This window comes from Tachypleus tridentatus, chromosome 4, assembly GCF_004210375.1.
Source record: "Tachypleus tridentatus isolate NWPU-2018 chromosome 4, ASM421037v1, whole genome shotgun sequence".
In the NCBI taxonomy this organism is placed as follows: domain Eukaryota; kingdom Metazoa; phylum Arthropoda; class Merostomata; order Xiphosura; family Limulidae; genus Tachypleus; species Tachypleus tridentatus.
Genome location: NC_134828.1, coordinates 58111055 through 58118089, shown reverse-complemented (window position 1 = coordinate 58118089; position 7035 = coordinate 58111055). Strand labels below are relative to the sequence as shown.

Below are 7035 nucleotides of genomic sequence, written 5' to 3'. Positions count from 1 at the left end.
CCACGAACCTCAGATTGCGAATCAAAGCCCCCCTAACCATCTGGCTATGCCGGGCCTAGAGCAAACTTTCCTGCTAAAGCTACATGCTCTAATAAGCGAGGCCTGGCATGGCCAAGCGCGTAAGGCGTGCGACTCGTAATCAGAGGGTCGCGGGTTCGCGCCCGCGTCGCGCTAAACATGCTCGCCCTCCCAGCCGTGGGGGTGTATAATGTGACGGTCAATCCCACTATTCGTTGGTAAAAGAGTAGCACAAGAGTTGGCGGTGGGTGGTGATGACTAGCTGCTTTCCCTCTAGTCTTACACTGCTAAATTAGGGACGGCTAGCACAGATAGCCCTCGAGTAGCTTTGTGCGAAATTCCAAAAAACAAACAAACAAACAAACTAATAAGCGAATATCTCGTAGCTACATCTATAGAAGGACAGTTGTACTATTTTAATTTTGTAGATGGGAGCTTTCGACCAAGACTGGAGCCGTAGAATAAAGTTACTTTCAGTGTATGGTTTTTGCCGTAAGCTTAGCGGCTAGAACTATCACATAATTATCTAATGAAGATAAGGTTTGCTTGTTTGTTTTGCATTTCACGCAAAGCTACACGAGGCTTATCTGCGCTAGCCGTTCCTAATTTAGCAGTGTAAGCCTAGAAGAGAGGCAACTAGTCATCACCATCCACCGCCAGCTCTTGGGCTACTCTTTTACAAACGAATAGTGAGATTGACCGTACTATTATAACGTCCCCACGGTTGAAAGAGCAAGCATGTTTGGTGTGACGGGGATTCGAACTCACGACCCTCGGGTTACGAGTCGAGTGCCTTAACTACCTGGCCATGCCGGGCCATGAAGATAAGGAGCAGAACCATAATGACAGTTTTGTGAGCATATTACAGTAAACGGATGATTTTTTTTTTTTTTTTAAATAAACGAAAAATTTCGTGTACACTTGGATTTGCTATAAGTTATTGCGTTAGATTGGTTTCGGAAACTTAAGAAATGAGTTCCACTGAGCAATATGTAATAATTAAGTGATAGAACATTATTTATTTTACAAATATATAAATTAAATAGAATTGTATATATTGGGTAAACGTCGTTACAAAAACTATAAATCATTGGCCACTTTATTAGGACCCATATACATATTAATTTGTACTCCGTTTATTTGCATATGCCAAACAGACTAACCTCATGGCTTGTTACGTAATCTATAAAGTCAGAGATGTAATTATATCTTTATTAGTTTAACAAACAATAAGTAAAAACTAAGATTTTCCAATATTTGTAAAAGTGTGATAGTGAAAGCCAGTCTAGCTGGAGCGTTATTATCAAAAAACCGTTTCTTTGATCGGATGTTAAAGACATCTTTCATCAGAATACGCCATTAATGACAATCAAATTGACATGTATCTATCACTAAGATAAAATATGGATACCAACTACATACAACTAAGGGAGTCAAACAAAACCGAACACCATTGTAAAGCCTAACAGATGACGACGCACTTTACCAATTAATAAATTTCTTTGACAATGCCACATTTCCTCTGTGATGGATAATGCCTTTTCTAGAAAATATTACAATAATCCACCGTATTCGTACTATTCAACACTGAATGAAATGGCATTAAAGTTACTTTTTTTTCAGCAAACATATACATTAGTTCGTAGTACAGCTGAATATCTGCCAACATCTGTGAATATACTGACCATTGGCTCACTAATACAACCGGAAACGACAAGCTGTAAAAGTAACAGAGAGATGACATTCTGAAAAATGGTTTGTAGGGTCGTTGAAACATTACTACAGTAGGAAACTGTTTGTTTGTTTTTAATTTTGTACAAAACTACACGAGGGCTATCTGTGCATGCCTTCCCTAATTTAGCACTGTAAGGCAAGGGGAAAGGTAGCAAGTTATCACCACCCACTACCAACTTTTGGACTACTCTTTTACTAATAAATAATGGGATTGATCGTTTCCTTATAATGCCCCCACGGCTGAAATGGCGAGCATGTTTGGTGTGAAGGCGATTCGAACCCGCGACCCTCGAATTACTAGTCGAGCGCCTTAACCACCTGGCCATGCAAGGCCTCAGTAAGAAACTAATACTATCTACAAATGAATAGATGTACTTTATAGGAAGAACGTGTATATGTTGATACAGGTTCAAACCGTGGCTAACTTCTGAGATATTTATAACCCTTATATTTGATTCTCGAAAATTTCTCAACTAATCCACTAACAAAGTGGTCACATGCATCGAGAAATATATAAATATACACATAAGGTATTCGGACACTAAGAAATAGGGTCGAAGGACAAGTTTTTTTTTTTATATGGAGGTGAAAAACTCCGATACCAGACCACTTAGGGCAATACTGAGCTCCGAAATTTCACCCCAATGCAATTCAGAGCAAAGGTATCATCTGAAGAATGAATGCTGTAATTACTAAATAAAACTCTTCAATTAAAAATGCCATTGCAATGAAACTAAGCATATCTCCTGGTATCATTAACAATATAAACAAATACTCACAAACTACTAGCCAGATCGCGAAATTAGCTGCTAATCTTACACGAAAGATAATATAAAACAGTACTAAAATCATTGATTGTGAGAAAACTCGAATAATATTAAGAAACCGCAAATTAACTAAACTTTGAGTTGCTGACTAATAAGCGAGCTTCGTATGAGATCATTTCATAACATATTTTTACATCCATAGTATGATTAATAAATCAAAATATTTGCTGTTTTGCGCTTGATTTCAGTATTTACAGCTAATATTTCTAGCCCATGGTTAAGTAAGACACCTTCATAACTTGATACTAATGCAAGTACAGCGAATGGTTGAAATTATTTTGACGTAATAATATAACATTGTGAACAAATGCGCATTTGTTGTCATAGTAACCAATGACGTTGGCTTCATTTTAAATTATTGAGAGACAAAAGAGAAGCCATGTGACGTCACGCTAGGTTCGCTCAGCGTTTTTTCTAAGAAGTAACACGCATTACTGAAGTTGATTGTTTTGTCCGTTTGTTTTTGAATTTCGCGCAAAGCTAATAGAGGGCTATTTGCGCTAGTCATCCCTAATTTTCCAGTGTAAGACTAGAGGGAAGGCAACTGGTCATCACCACCTACCGCCAACTCTTGGGCTACTCTTTTACCAACGAATAGTGGGATTGACCGTGACATTATAACGCCCCCACGAGGCGAGCATGTTTAGTGTGAAGGAGCTTTGTACCTGTTACCTGCAGACTGGCCATGCCGGGACAACTGAAGTTGATAATTTTCATTTTTTTTTTCACATAATGTATTGAAGAACATCAGGCATACTGTGGAATTCTGAGAAGTTGTGTTCACTTCATCTTATTTCATTATTTGTTATTGCCAGTAATAACAATTTTTCTCAGATAGAGCATCCACGAGTTGAATTAGAAATATCTATAAGTTAGATTACTATTTTTGTCGAATATGGAAAGTTTGGTTGGTGTTTTTTGACATAATAAACATTATAAATATACTCTGTAGAGGGCACTTCAATTGCTGTGCTCCATAGAAAGGTAAAAGTTTATAAACCTCGTATTAAAAAGTTTTGAATCCTGGTGTATTACAGTTGATTTACATTACTGTTTACTTTATAGTAGTCCACTGCTAGTACAGCGGTAAATCTATGGACTTACAACGCTAAAATCAAGGGTTTGATTCTAATCGGTAGACTCAACAAATAGCCCGATGAGGCTTTGCTATAAAAAAACACACATACTCTATAACAGAGGTTGGCATAAATAAGTATTATTGTTATTTCTTGCTTTATGTGATAAAACACGAATAACGATAACATTTTCTCAATTTACAAAGTTGTCTATGGTATATTTAAACGATTTGAATACTTAAATCAGCAAGGCACATGACATTCGAACGCAATATAAAGTCGCATGCGTCAGATACCAAGCTAGAAAGTCACCCAGTTTGAAAACTCATTCCATTAAAAAGTCATTTGATAAAAAAACGTTCACGTTAAAGAGTCACCTGATACGAAAAACTATCACGTTAAAAAGTCACCAAATGAGAATAATTAACACGTTAAAAAGTCATTTAATAAGTAAAAACCATCACGTTAAAATGCTACCTGATAAGCAAAAAATATCACGTTAAAAAGTCACCTGATAAGAAGAACCATTACGTTAAAATATCACCTGGAATAAAAAACCCACAAGGATTTTGTGTTTTCCTTTATCATGACCTTTTGGTTTAACTTAACCACCTTGACCTAGATAGAAACTTTGGAATGCATTCAAGTGATAGAAGATATGATTCATATGTTTTTCTTATTTATTGCACGATTGAATCTTATTCTCTTGATAAAAATATTTAATTACGACATCACTGTGTTCATAGTTACAGTCGATTTCTCTCGGTGGAACAGCAGACAGCCCGATGTGGCTTTTCTATAAGGAAAACAAACATACACTTACAGTCATAGGCCAATACAATACTGTAGTTCCGCTGACCCATTTAGGCATGAATCCACGAATAAAAGCAAATATGTAATATGTCAACTACATTGTATATGCTGTATTTAGTACCGACGATGTCTTTTTTCCAGTACCAGGGTCTATTGAACCAATTGGGATACGACAGATGTGATCTTCATCATCAATTTTTGAGAATGACAAATGTTATGAAGAGAACCAAACTAAGCAAGTGAATGTTATTTATCAGTTCTAGTTAACACTTACAAATGGTTGAAAGATGATTAAACACTCAAAACTAGTCTGTGTAATATTATTAGTATACTTAAAACAAAATATAAAATCGGGAGATACAGCAAGCTGTGTTATTAGGTCAAACACTTTTACAACATGGTCACTGACTTCTTTTGAAATGTCTGAAATTTGGGCCACTGTTTGAATCTCCTCTTCAAAGTCCAACGTTACACCAAGTGGTGAAAGTCTTCTTTGAGAGGATCTGGTACCACTTTGTATGGAGAACGAGATTTATTGCAAGTTAAGGGCTCTTCAAGTACTTTTTAAATAGAACTGCTAAGAAATAGAAAAAAATAATAATAACTAAACCCGTGATTGATTTCCAAAAGAAAAATTGGTAGTCCAAATGAAGTTCTAAAAATTAGTTTCTTTGTAAATTTAATTGTAAAATTACACAATGCAGTATGACCATCACAGGAATCGAGCTCTGAATTTTAGTACATTTTAAACCATTAAACTTGCCACTAAGCCAAAAGGTCAGAATTTTAAAAAAGAACCAATACAGAATTTCAACCCTTATTGTATTTATATTATAATTTACTCTTAAAACAGCTTAATGTGATATTATTTCCTAAAAAACAACAAAATATTAAGGTTATTTGAGTTCTATAGACATCTCGGACTTTGGAAAAAAAAGTTAATATACTCATGTTTTATTATATTTCTCATTATTTTAAAACTATTAATTTTCTAGACGATTTGTGGGCTTACAATGTTAGAAAGTAGGTTTTGATACACATGGAGGGCAGTGCACAGATAGCCCATTGTGTAGATTTGTGCTTAACTATAAAAACAACATTTCCTAGACGAAACGCTTAGAAACATTTTGTGTCCGTTCTAAAGCATTTAACAATTAATCGTTTGTCTGTGCTCTGCTCCACAAGGGTATTTGGAACCTTACTTTTTTATTATAAGTCCTCAATCTCATCGCTGAACCACCAGGAGGCTGTGTTAATATGAGATTTCTGTTACCAGCTGAATACATTGTTTTTTGGAATTTCGCACAAAGCTACTCGAGGGCTATCTGTGCTAGCCGTCCCTAATTTAGCAGTGTAAGACTAGAGGGAAGGCAACTAGTCATCACCACCCACCGCCAACTCTTGGGCTACTCTTTTACCAACAAATAGTGGGATTGCCCGTAACATTATAACGCCCCCACGGCTGGGAGGGCGAGCATGTTTAGCGCGACGCGGGCGCGAACCCGCGACCCTCGGATTACGAGTCGCACGCCTTACGCGCTAGGCCATGCCGGGCCGAGCTGAATACATTGCTAGCATGAAAGGTTACTATAAAAGTTTTGGTGTGAAACTGTCCTTTGTAAAGTCTACAATTTTATCAGCGCTATAGTATCAATAACCCCGTGTGCACATTATTTGGTGGATTAGTTCTAGTAACAAAATAATTGCGTAGGCGAAGAATTAACAAAATGCAAAATAGAATATAAGGTAGTGGGGAAAAACTCACCAAATTATAATAGCTGTTAGTATATATATATGGGTTAGGCTTCTTTCAACCTGATGAAGGACTGTTGCCTTCTGTTCATTTTTTATTAACAAGTTATTTTAATTTGGCAGTTGTTTCACAATTATTTGGTAGATTTCAGTTTTACACCTATACCCATACAGTTTAATATTAATGTACACAACAAAATCTATTTCTCAAAAGTTTTACGAATCTTAAAATAGAAGCAAAAATGACATTAATAAAGACTTACAATTAAAAGGAAATGCTTAGTACATAATCAGTATCATATTAAACGAAAAATATGCTCCAGTTAAAAAGTATTCCTTAACAATTTCCTGTGTTATCGCTCCCCCTCACCGAACATACACCGAAATACTTTTAAATTCTATATTATGAACAAATTATGTTTGTTTTAAGCAGGGTGTATATTCCTTGTATTATTCTCCCAAACGTTATATTAAGCACGTATTTTGTACTTCAAGCTAAGAACAAATTAACGCTTTTCTGAAAATTCTAGATAGAGGAAACACACTATAACGCCTTATCGTCTCAAAATATTTCAGCGGTAACATTTTGTGGTTTGTAGGGAGATAAACCAAATTCAAAAAATAGCGAAACAAGAATTTTCTTGGAAGGTAAAGGTGATAAGAAAGCAGCAGTATAAGGTATATTTACCTATCGCTGAAAGAAACCAAGCAGGTTTAACAAGTTTACTACACCTGACATATGAAGTGGTAGTTTGCAATCTTTGACCTACAATTTCACTTATTCTCTGTTCCTGCAGCCGTTTTTTGTTTTTTTT

General features: G+C 35.9%; 1 long non-coding RNA gene across 1 annotated transcript; it reads right to left on the bottom strand.

Annotated features, from left to right (window-relative positions):
* Window positions 1–4353: 4353 nt before the first annotated feature.
* Window positions 4354–7035, bottom strand: LOC143249199 (uncharacterized). Its single transcript, XR_013027625.1, has 2 exons — window positions 6909–7035; window positions 4354–5045 (listed from the first exon to the last, which is right to left on the bottom strand). It is a non-coding gene; the product is annotated as an uncharacterized LOC143249199 (long non-coding RNA).